Below are 12,932 nucleotides of genomic sequence, written 5' to 3'. Positions count from 1 at the left end.
TTCATACCCTCATATCTCAATGCCTGTACTTTGACCCATCAACCTTTTACCCCGAATCGGGGATATTGCAGATTATATATTCCTTATGCCACCTGATTTTAAACCAAACTTTGCACCATCGATAATTCTGTACAGTATTCCCTGATAACCATAAACTTCTATGCTCAAACTCTGTTCACTTTTTTTTTTTAAATCATCTGAATAAAAATTTTAAATCTGTTGAAACTGGTCTAGGTCTAGGCGAGAGAATGTCTCAGGGACGCCCGGGGGGGGTGTGCAATTTGCCCCAGGCCCCGGGGGCCCCACAGGGGCCACCATGAATATGTCGGAGGCTCCCCCTGCATCCGTCTTCCCCCATCCCCTGGCGTCCCAGTGCGCCGTGTCCGGGAGCGGCCCTGGCGCGCTGCAGCTAAGCAGCTGGTATACATACCATTAAAGCATTAAATGTTTTTAAATAATGTATTTAGTGTATTTTCAAATTATTACAAAGCAAAGCAATTTTTGGGGCCCCTTCCATAAAAAAAAGTTGCAATACTCTAGTAACATGTATTTGGAAATGTAAAAAATAACCAGTGAAATACATTCAAAAATTAATCTGTAATAATTTGAAAATACACTAAATCCAGCATTTGAAAACATTAAATGCTTTAATGGGATGTAGACATTTGCAGTTACATAATGGGCTGTCGCTGGGTGATGGTGATGGTTGGTGCAAATGGGCTGTCGCTGCCTGGGGGTGGTGCTGCTGTTGCCCAGGGCTCCGGGGGGAGCTGGGCTCTGGGTTGAGGGGCGCCCGGCTCACAGGGGCTGGGCTCAGGGATGTGGGGAGATGGGGTCAGGGGGTGTCCGGCTCAGAGAGGCTGGGCTTGGAGCTGGTGGTTTGGGCTGTGGAGGGGATGGATGGGGTCTGGAGGTGTCCGGCTCAGAGGGGCTGGGCTCGGAGCTGGGGGTCATGGCTGTGGGGGGATGGGGTCAGGGGGTTGTCCGGCCCCTCCCTTACCATGCTGCTTACCCCCTCTACCGGAGCCTCAGCGTGCCACATCCAGGACGCCGGGGGATGGGATGGGGGAAGACGGAAGTGTGGGGAGTCTCCGACATACTCCGGGCCTGGGGCAAATTGCCCCACTTGCCCCCCCCCCGGGTGGACCTGCTGAATAGTGGTGACTGGGAATGGGCCGGGGAGGGGGAGTGTAGCAGATGACAATTTGAGGTGAATATTCTCTTGGCCAGATTCTACTGGGTTTATGGTGCTGTGTGCTATGGACTGGAGTCAATAACCAAGAATCTGGTTAATAATTATTCTCTAAATTCAGCTTTCTTCTTTCTCTCTCTGTGAATTATCACTAATTTAAAATAGTGGTGTGCAAGTTGACTGGATAATGATAATAGCATAATCTCTTGTTAGAACACTGTAAACCCTACTACCTGATTTTTATATAATACACTCACTATACATAATACAAGAAATCCCTGATGTTAGAACCTGGCTATGCCGCTGCTGTAGGGAGCTCATCACCCAGCAGCTGGGGGCCACCATGTGGGCTCGGCAGGGCTGCTGGCCACGGGGCCAATGGGTGTGGGTGGGATCTCAGTAGTCATGTCCCAGGGATATGCCCCACTCCCCAGCACTGCTCCAGCTCTGAGCTGTCTCCACTGCCACTGCCTGGGACCTGTGGGGCCCCACCTGCCTGCCCAGGGAAAGAGCCACCTGGGACTGGTGCAGAGGCTGGGCCAGTCTCAGCCAGTCCCAGAGGACGGCTGGGGGAGGGGGACAGTGTGGGAGGCTCAGCTGAGTTCTGCCAGGCATGTGGGTCCTGAGGGAGCCTGGCCCGGGTAGGACCTGCTCCTGCTCCAGCCTGGCTGATTGCACCCCCAAGGGGCCGGAGTTATCCTGCCCCAGGTCAAGCTCTGGCTGCGCTGCCGGCTCAGCCTGGCAGACACAGTCACCTCCCATCAGGGCCGGGTATTGTGGCTGGGGGTTAGGGTGTGGGAGAGTAGGTCTCTAGTGGGTCTGGAGGGGTGCTGTGCAGTGGGGGGTGGGGAGATCTGTGTGTGTTGGGGCACTGGGAAGTGTGCAGGGGTCTGGGTGGGGCACTGTGCAGTTGTGGCAGTGGGGCGGTGGGGGGCACTGGGCAGTGAGGGAATCTGTGGGGGGGCTCTCGGCGGGGAGGGGCAGGGCACTGTGCAGTTGTGGGAGGGCTGTGGGGGGTCTACAGCTAGGGGGCACTGGGCAGTGAGAGGATCTGGGGTGGGTTCGGAGTGGTCTGTGGGAGGGCACTGGGCATGGGGGTTTGTGGGGGTCTTTTCACGTATTCACACACAAAAACCTGAAAAAGCGCGCCTCAATTGTCCAATAGATCAATTTGGCACATTAGCCAGGAGGAAGCAGACCGTGAGTGTTTTTGACCACAAACCCCATCCCTCCTGATTCGCAACCCCATGGACCAGTGACAGATGCATGAGCAGACAAGTCATTGGAAATAAGGAAGGCGGAAGCCAGTGGAAAAAATGAAAGGGGCCACTCTGGTATGACCTTGGGCTCAGGGGCATGCTCCATACCCCCAAAGCTTACCTCCCTTTTCACGGACTCACACACAAATACGTGAAACAGCGCGCCTCAATCATACAATAGATCAATTTGTCACATTAGCCAGGAGGAAGCAGATCAACCAAAGGGGCCACTCTGGTATCACCTTGGGGTCATGGGCCCGCCCCGAAGGGGAAGAAGCATGATGGGAGCACAGGGCCGGGCTGGCCAGTGTGCGTCTGGCAGCTCCCGGTTTGTAAACAGTGCCATTGTACTGGGCTGGGTGGAGCAGGGTTGTCCCTGCCGTGCCATGACCCATCTCCCATTGCCCCCGGCCAGCCCGTTGCTCTGAGGACTCTGCCCCCCCATGCCCCATGTCCCCATTTCCCCTCTTGGGGACCACAAATATGTTTAGCACCAGGCCCACAAAAAGTTAATCCAGCCCTTTTTGGGGTGCAGGCTCTGGGATGGAGTTGGGGTGCAGGAGGGTTGCAGGCTATGGGTAGTTTGAGTGAGGGGTGCAGGCTCTGACCTGGGGCATGGGATTGGGATGCAGGAGGGGGTGCAGACATGTGGGCTCTGGGAGGGAGTTAGCAACTCAGCACGTTATATAAGAGAAATGAGCTGCAGTGATTTCATATAGGCATAGAAGACACTTTTACATATTCAAAATGTGAGAGGGGGGCCTGGGGCAAAGCAATTTTGGGGGCCCCTTCCATAAAAAAAGTTGCAATACTATAGTAACATGTATTTGGAAATGTAAAAAATAACCAGTGACATACATTCAAAAATTAATTTGTAATAATTTGAAAATACACTAAATACATTATTTAAAAACATTAAATGCTTTAATGGTATGTATACATTTGCAATTACATAATGGGCTGTTGCTGGGTGATGGTGATGGTTAGGATGGGGTCGGGGGGGGTGCCCCACCCCTTACCATGGCGCTTACCCCCTCTCCTGGAGCCTCAGCGTGCTGCGACCAGGAGCGGCCCCCGCACACCCCTAGATTAGCGAGCACAGTGGGTGGCTCATCCCACGGGGTCACTGTTCCCCCCCTCCCCCTCCCTAAACGGGGGTTTTGTACCCGCACGGGGTCTGGCAGTGTCTCCCCCCCCCCGGCTTAACCCCGGCTCTCACCCCCCACCACCGATTTTTGCCCTTCAGCCCCTCTTCTGCCGCTAGTTACAGTAGCTTGAACGCCCCAGGCCAGTAAAATTCTGCCCCCTGCTCAGACCCTGACAGCCCCCCGCTGCGATTTGCCCCCCTTAATCCTTTTAAACCCCCCCAAAGAGGAGGCAGCAAAGCGTAAGTAGAAGTAAGGGCAGAGAGAGGGCAGTGGCTACAACGAAGGTTACTGGGCATGCTCAGTTCGAGTGAGCATGCTCAGTACACCCAAAGTAACAAAACGGGAGCGAGAGCACTTTGTGCTGATACACCCTGGCTCAGGCAGCGGGCGTCTCTGAATTGGGTCCGTGGTAGTTGCGCGGTCCGTGATTCACAGGCCCTGTAGGGGCCAGTCCTTGCCGGCCCTGGGGCTGGGTGGAGGTGTCCCAGGACCCGGAACTCTGTGCAGGAGCAGGACAAGGGCAGACGCCTGTCAATTCCTTCCTCCCTTCTGCAGGTGGCAGCTCCGAGTCACACGCTGGATCTTTTAATAGCGCTGTACTCGGCTTGTAGGCCTGGCAGAACTCGATTTTTTTTTTTATAATTGTGACAAATAACATTGATTATTTTAAAGCATTTTTCTAAGTTTTTTTATCCATTTTCACAGTTGCAGGAAATTATGGAGCATAGGTGCTGGAACTAAGGGTGCTGCCACACCCCATGGCTTGACATGGTTTCCATCATATACCGGGTTAATAGTTTGGGTAAATGGCTCTCAGTACCACCACTATACAAATTGTTCCAGTACCCTTGTAATGGGGGTTCCACACAATAATTGTTCAATGACAGGACTTATTGAGATTCAAAAAATTAAAACTTCATAACATTAAAACACACATTGTCAATGTTATGTCAAAATATACAAAGTAAATATCCTTAAATCAAACTCTTAATAAGTGCTCAATATGTTTTTTTTCTTACTTTGATAATAACCAAAATTTAAAAATCTGCAATAGAAATATTCTGTGGTTGGTTTGTGTGTATGGTGAAAATGATATTTACTGAGATTTACCAATAAAAGCAAATCCCCCTCCCCCCCATCTATCTATTTTCATATCTGCAAAGCAATGGATTAACTTTTTAAACAAAGTATTTGTTTTAGGAATAATTACTTTTCCAGTGCTACTACACTAATTGTTTCCAGCATTTCTATTGTTTTTTGTTTTGTTTATTTATTTTTTTTGCATTTAGTAGGTCCTAAGAAGAGGCGGAGATAGGGCAATGAGTGCCTGTTGGTACTGCCCTCTAATTTAATTATAAATTAATTAAGCCCCAAAATGATTTGCAGAAGTGTTATGGCACTTTGGAAAACTGGTAATGCCAGCTTCAGGTTGTAACCTAGAAAGTCATGGTTCCAAGACTATATTCCCCTGTTGTATCTGCAAATGAATTTTCTCTCTAACCTCAAGAAACAACCTGAACAATTCCAAGATACCCATGAGAAGATATCCTAGCATGTTTGAATCTTAAAATGGGATGCAATGGGTACTCTGAGAAATGTGAGCACTAAAATGCCTACAATTACATTTTTTTTAAAAAGTCTTGGGAATCTGGTTTTGGATAATCTAAATTGTGAGAAGTCAGGAAAACATTGTGATGTTGTGCAGTCTATATGGTTTTATAAAAATATAAGTGAATATAATGTAACTGGGATATGCTTCATGCAAAAGGTCTCTTGTAAGGTATCATTACAAAGCTCATAATCTACTGAGTGTGATCATCCTATTTGTAGAAATGTACCACTCTTGTATCTAAAACTAGAAATATAAAATGTAACTCTGAGGGCCTATTGTAATTGTGTAAAGTGTGGACCATTAATGATGGTTTGGAATTTTGATGACTCCCATTGTCTGCAGATGGCTGTATTTACCTGTGAGTCTTCCTGTATATGTGTGTGCTGGCAAGTGAGTAATGAAGTCTTGCAGTGACATGTGATCATGTCACCTGAACTGGAATCCATCTTTAACCTGGTGCTTTTCCAGTGAGTGGGGGTGGAAACCCAGAGGGACAAAGGGTTCCCGCCTTATGCAAAAGATATATAAAGGGGTGGAAGAGAACAAGGGGAGAGAGGAGCCATCATGAAGAATCCCCTAGCTATCACCTGAGCTGCAACAAGAGCTGTACCAGGGGAAAGAATTGTGCCCAGGTCTGGAAGGTGTCCAGTCTGAGAAAAACTTACTGAAACATTTCTGAGGGTGAGATTATCTGTATTTAGTTTGATTAGACATAGATTTGCGCATTTTATTTTATTTTGCTTGGTGACTTACTTTGTTCTGTCTGTTACTACTTTGAATCACTTAAATCCTACTGTCTGTATTTAATAAAATCACTTTTTATTTAGTAATTTACTCAGAGTATGTATTAATACCTGAGGGAGCAAACAACTGTGCATATCTCTCTATCAGTGTTATAGAGGGCGAACAATTTATTAGTTTGCCCTGCATAAGCTTTATGCAGGGTAAAACGGATTTATCTGGGTTTAGACCCCATTGGGAGTTGGGCATCTGAGTGCTAAAGACAAGCACACTACTGTGAGCTGTTTTCAGGTAAACTTGCAGCTTTGGGACAAGCGATTCAGACCCTGGGTCTGTGTTGGAGCTCAGCAAGACAGGGTGCTGGAGTCCTGAGCTGGCAGGGAAAACAGGACCAGGGGTGGTCTTTGCATATCGGGTGGCAGCTCCCAAGGGGGTTTCTGTAATCCAACCCGTCACGAACATGTTTATTTTTAAATATTTTAATGCTGTACCTATTTCTTAGTGCACATAAATCAGTGTGATTCAAAATGAAATCTGTCCAGAACACATCACCAGATAAAGCAATCGATCAGGCTTCAGAACAGTTCTGTGAAGAGGGCCAAAAAACATTAGACCTAGCAGGTCTGTTCCTGAATGATTTTCTTTTTCTTTTTTTTTCCATATATGATGCATTATATTTTCATATGTTCTAGGGGACATGTTAGAGCAGAGATCTGGATGTCAGGACTCTTGGGTCCATCACTGACTTGTTGCTGTGACCTTGCGCAAATGAGTAAGTCCCCAATCCCACAAATGCTTATGTACATGCCTACATTTTAAGCATGTGAAGAGTCCCCCTTGAAGTCAGGACTGTTCACTTACTTGAAGTTAAGCATGTGCGTGTTTGTATGATCAGAGCTTTAACCTCTCTGAGTCTATTCCATCTATAAAATAGGAATACTTCCCTACAGGTGTTGAGGCTTTATATTTTGATATCTGGCGGTAAAATGGCCATTATTATAATTACAAATGCTGTGCTGCTTCAATAGTTAGTACTTTACACGGTATTTACATTATTTTCATTACATTAGTTTATATCCTGTTTGTTGTATTCTTTCTTGTGGTGTTAGATTTTAAGACCTTCACGGCAGGATTTGTGCTGTTAGATTTAACTCCATTTGTTGTAAAACCCACTGTACACTTACACCACTCTATGAAAGTAATGAATGTTGGAGGAATTGGGACTTCTTAATTAACTTGTTCACTCTCTTCTGGCTCCTAAACAGTGCCTTCAGGCTGTATTGTGCCAGGTGCTGAGTATCCTTAACTGCCATTGGCTTCTGTTTGCAGTGGTGTTGTAGTCACGTTGGTCCCTAGATATGAGAGAGATAAGGGGCGTGAGATAATATTTATTTGATCAACTTCTGTTGGTGGAAGAGACAAGCTTTCGAGCTTCACAGGTGATAGGGTAATTTTTGTCTTATCATTTTTCTGTCCGAGTTCATTTGACAGCATAGTGATTGTCTGGTTTCACCCACATAGTTGTTGGGGCATTTGATGTACTGGATGCGTACACCACCTGTTGTGATAGACATGGGTAGGACTCCTAGATCTTGAAAGGTGTGTTGTGAGGGGTATTGATCATTGTAGCAGTGGAGATATGTCTGCAAGTTTGGCATCTGTTATAGCAGCATCTGGTGCCGCTTTCAGTTAGGGTGTCCTGCTCTGTGAATAGCTTTTTTCTGCGGAGGAGATTTGGGGGTTGTTTGAACGCCAGAAGAGGAGGTTTGGGAAAGATTTCTTTCAGCATGTGGTCCCCATCAACTATGGATTATGATTGTTTGATGATGCACTGTATGGGTTCCAGAGTGGGGTAGGTGACAACTAGGGCTGTGCAGTTGGTGGGGGTTGGTTTGGGGGGGGGGTTGTCTATATTGAATAAGTTTCTCTCTGAGTATTTGTGGCCCGTTCCATTACGCATTCTGTTTCTTTGGTGGGGCGTCCTTGTTTGGTGAAGGCAATTTTAAGTATCTTAAGGTGTATATCCAGGACTTTCTCTTCTCAATATATTCTGTGGTATCTGAAAATAACAGGTGGCTGTAGATGATAATAGATTATTTTGGTGTGTCTGGGGTGGTGATTGGCTCTATGGAGGTAAGTGTAGTAATCCGTGGGTTATTGTATATAGTTTGTGATGCTGGCAGAGCAGGGTCATACCAGAGTGCATTTCATAGATTCATAGTTTCTAGGACTGGAGGTCATCGAGTCCAGTCCCGTGCCCTCATGGCAGGACCAAATGCTGTCTAGACCATCCCTGATAGACATTTATCTAACCTACTCTTAAATATCTCCAGAGATGGACATTCCACAACCTCCCTAGGCAGTTTATTCCAGTGTTTAACCACCCTAACAGTTAGGAACTTTTTCCTAATGTCCAACCTAAACCTCCCTTGCTGCAGTTTAAGCCCATTGCTTCTTGTTCTATCCTTAGTGGCTAAGGTGAACAAGTTTTCTCCCTCCTCCTTATGACACCCTTTTAGATACCTGAAAACTGCTATCATGTCCCCTCTCAGTCTTCTCTTTTCCAAACTAAACAAACCCAATTCTTTCAGCCTTCCTTCATAGGTCGTGTTCTCAAGACCTTTAATCATTCTTGTTACTCTTCTCTGGACCCTCTCCAGCTTCTCCACATCGTTCTTGAAATGCGGTGCCCAGAACTGGACACAATACTCCAGTTGAGGCCTAACCAGCGCAGAGTAGAGCGGAAGAATCACTTCTCGTGTCTTGCTCACAACACACCTGTTAATACATCCCAGAATCACGTCTGCTTTTTTTGCAACAGCATCACACTATTGACTCATATTTAGCTTGTAGTCCACTATAACCCCTAGATCCCTTTCTGCCGTACTCCTTCCTAGACAGTCTCTTCCCATTCTGTATGTGTGAAACTGATTGTTCCTTCCTAAGTGGAGCACTTTGCATTTGTCTTTGTTAAACTTCATCCTGTTTACCTCAGACCATTTCTCCAATTTGTCCAGATCATTTTGAATTATGACCCTGTCCTCCAAAGCAGTTCCAATCCCTCCCAGTTTGGTATCATCCGCAAACTTAATAAGCATACTTTCTATGCCAATATCTAAGTCATTAATGAAGATATTGAACAGAGCCGGTCCCAAAACAGACCCCTGCGGAGCCCCACTTGTTATGCCTTTCCAGCAGGATTGGGAACCATTAATAACAACTCTCTGAGTACGGTTATCCAGCCAGTTATGCACCCACCTTATAGTAGCCCCATCTAAATTTTATTTGCCTAGTTTATCGATAAGCATATCATGTGAGACCGTATCAAATGCCTTATTAAAGTCTAGGTATACCACATCCACAGCTTCTCCCTTATCCACAAGCTCGTTATCCTATCAAAGAAAGCTATCAGATTGGTTTGACACGATTTGTTCTTTACAAATCCATGCTGGCTATTCCCTATTACCTTACCACCTTCCAAGTGTTTGCAGATGATTTCCTTAATTACTTGCTCCATTATTTTCCCTGGCACAGAAATTAAACTCACTGGTCTGTAGTTTCCTGGGTTCTTTTTATTTCCCTTTTTATAGATGGGCACTATATTTGCCCTTTTCCAGTCTTCTGGAATCTCTTCCGTCTCCCATGATTTTCCAAAGATAATAGCTAGAGGCTCAGATACCTCCTCTATTAGCTCCTTGAGTATTGTAGGATGCATTTCATCAGGCCCTGGTGACTTGCAGGCATCTAACTTTTCTAAGTGATTTTTAACTTGTTCTTTTTTTATTTTATCTGCTAAACCTACCCCCTTCCCATTAGCATTCACTAGGTTAGGTATTCCTTCAGACTTCTCGGTGAAGACCGAAACAAAGAAGTCATTAAGCATCTCTGCCATTTCCAAGTTTCCTGTTACTGTTTCTCTCTTCACTGAGCAGTGGGCCTACCCTGTCTTTGGTCTTCCTCTTGCTTCTAATGTATTGATAAAAAGTAGTCTTGTTTCCCTTTATTCCCGTAGCTAATTTGAGCTCATTTTGTGCCTTTGCCTTTCTAATCTTGCCCCTGCATTCCTGTGTTGTTTGCCTATATTCATTCTTTGTAATCTGTCCTAGTTTCCATTTTTTATATGACTCCTTCTTATTTTTTAGATCATGCAAGATCTCGTGGTTAAGCCAAGGTGGTCTTTTGCCACATTTTCTATCTTTCCTAACCAGCGGAATAGCTTGGTTTTTGGGCCCTTAATAGTGTCCCAACTGCCAACTCTCCTCAGTCGTTTTTCCCCTCGGTCTTGATTCCCATGGGACCTTACCTATCAGCTCTCTGAGCTTACCAAAATCCACCTTCCTGAAATCCATTGTCTCTATTTTGCTGTACTCCCTTCTACCCTTCCTTAGAATTTCAAACTTTATGATTTCATGATCACTTTCACCCAAGCTGCCTTCTACTTTCAAATTCTCAATGAGTTCCTCCCTATTTGTTAAAATCAAGTCTAGAACAGCTTCCCCCCAGTAGCTTTTTCAACCTTCTGAAATAAAAAGTTGTCTGCAATGCAGTCCAAGAATTTGTCTATTGGTATAGATAAAAGTGGTTGTTGAAGGTAGAAGAGCATATTTGATGTTTAGACTTCATAAAACTAATGGGATGTTAATTGAACGTAAGAACGGCCATACTGGGTCATACCAAAGGTCCGTCTAGTCCTGTATCTTGTCTTCCACCAGTGGCCAATGCCAGGTGCTCAGAGGGAACAAACAGAACAGGTAATCATCAAGTGATCCATTCCCTGTCACTCATTCCCAGCTGCTGGAAAACAGAGGCTATGGACACCATTCTGGCTAGTAACCATTGATGGACCTATCCTCCATGAATTCATCTAGTTCTCTTTTGAATCCTGTTATAGTCTTGATCTTCACAACATCCTCTGGCAAAGAGTTCTACAGGTTGACTGTGCGTTGTGTGAAGAAATACTTCCTTTTGTGTGTTTTAAACCTGCTACCTGTTGTTTTCATTTGGTGACCCCTAGTTCTTGTGTTGTTTACTCCTTCTCATAACCCTTCCTTCTTTACCTTCTCCACACCAGTCATGATTTTATAGACCTCTATCATATCCCCCTTAGTCATATCTTTTCCAAGCTGAAAAGTCCCAGTCTTATTAATTTCTCCTCATACGGAAGCCGTTCCATACCCCTAATCATTTTTGTTGCCCTTTTCTGAACCTTTTCCATTTCCAATATATCTTTTTTTGAGATGGGCTGACCACATCTGCATGCATTATTCAAGATGTGGGGGTACCATGGATTTATATAGAGGCAATATATTTTCTGTCTTCTTATCTATCCCTTTCTTAATGATTCCCAACCTTCTGTTCGCTTTTTTGACTGCTGCTGCACATTGAGTGGATGTTTTCAGAGAACTATCCACAATTACCCCAACATCTTTCTTGAGTGGTAACAGCTAATTTAGACCCCATAATTTTATATGTATAGTTGGAATTATATTTTCCAAAGTGCATTACTTTGCATTTATCAACTTTGAATTTCATCTGCCATTTTGTTGCCCATTCACCCAGTTTTGAAAGATCTTTTTGTCGCTCTTCCCTGTCTGCCTGGGACTTAACTATCTTGAGTAGTTTTGTATCTGCAAATTTTGCCACCTCACTGTTTACCCCTTTTTCCAGATCATTTATGAATATGTTGAATAGGACTGGTCCTAGAACAGACTCCTGTGGGACACCACTATTTACCTCTCTCCATTCTGAAAACTGATCATTTATTCCTACCCTTTGTTTTCTATCTTTTAACCAGTTACCAGTCCATGAGAGGACCTTCCTTCTTATCCCATGACAGCTTACTTTGCTTAAGAGCCTTTGGTGAGGGACCTTGTCAAAGGCTTTCTGGAAATCTGAAAGATACTATATCCATTGGATCCCCCTTGTCCCCGTGCTTGTTGACTCCCTCGAAGAACTCTAATAGATTGGCGAGGCATGATTTCCCTTTACAAAAACCATGCTGACTCTTCCCCAACAAATTATGTTAATCTAGGTGTCTGACAATTTTGTTCTTTACTATAGCTTCAACCAGTTTGCCTGGTACTGAAGTCAGGCTTACTGGCCTGTAATTGCCAGGATCACCTCTGGAGCCCTTTTAAAAAATAGGTGTCACATTAGCTATCCTCCAGTCATTTGGTACAGAAACTGATTTTAAATGATAGGTTACAAACAACCATTAGTAGTCTTGCAATTTCACATTTGAGTTCCTTCAGAACTCTTGGGTGAATACCATCTGGTCCTGGTGACTTACTACTATTTAGTTTATGAATTTGTTCCAAAACCTCTAATACCTCAATCTGGGACAGTTCCTCAGATTTGTCACCTAAAAAGAACGGCTCGGGTTTGGGAATCTCCCTCACGTCCTCAGCCATGAAAACAGATGCAAAGAATTCATTTAGTTTCTCCACAATGACCTTATCATTCTTGATCCTTTAGCATCTTGATCATCCAGTGGCCCCACTGGTTGTTTAGCAGGCTTCCTGCTTCTGATGTACTTGCAATTCTTTTTGCTATTACTTTTTGAATCTTTGGCTATTCTTCAGATCCTTCTTTGGCCTGACCAATTATATTTTTACACTTCATTTGCCAGAGTTTATGGTCCTTTCTATTTTCCTCACTTGAATTTAACTTCCACTTTTTAAAGGGTGCCTTTTTGCCTCTTACTAATTTTTACTTTTTTGTTTAGCCACAGTGGCACATTTTGGATCTCTGTTTTTTAATTTGGGGTATACATTTAAGTTGAGCCTCTATTGTGGTGTCCAAGTTTCCATGCAGCTTGCAGGGATTTCACTTTTGGCATTGTACCTTTTAATTTCTGCTTAACTAACTTCCTAATTTTTGTGTAGTCCCCCTTTCTGAAATTAAATGCTACAGTGTTGGACTGCTGCAGTGTTTTCCCCACCACAGGGATGTTAAATTTAGTTATATTATGGTCACTATTA

The sequence above is a fragment of the Chrysemys picta genome, chromosome 3, assembly GCF_011386835.1.
Source record: "Chrysemys picta bellii isolate R12L10 chromosome 3, ASM1138683v2, whole genome shotgun sequence".
NCBI lineage: Eukaryota > Metazoa > Chordata > Testudines > Emydidae > Chrysemys > Chrysemys picta.
The sequence above is the reverse complement of the archived record's forward strand: the minus strand, read 5'-3'. Positions refer to the sequence as shown.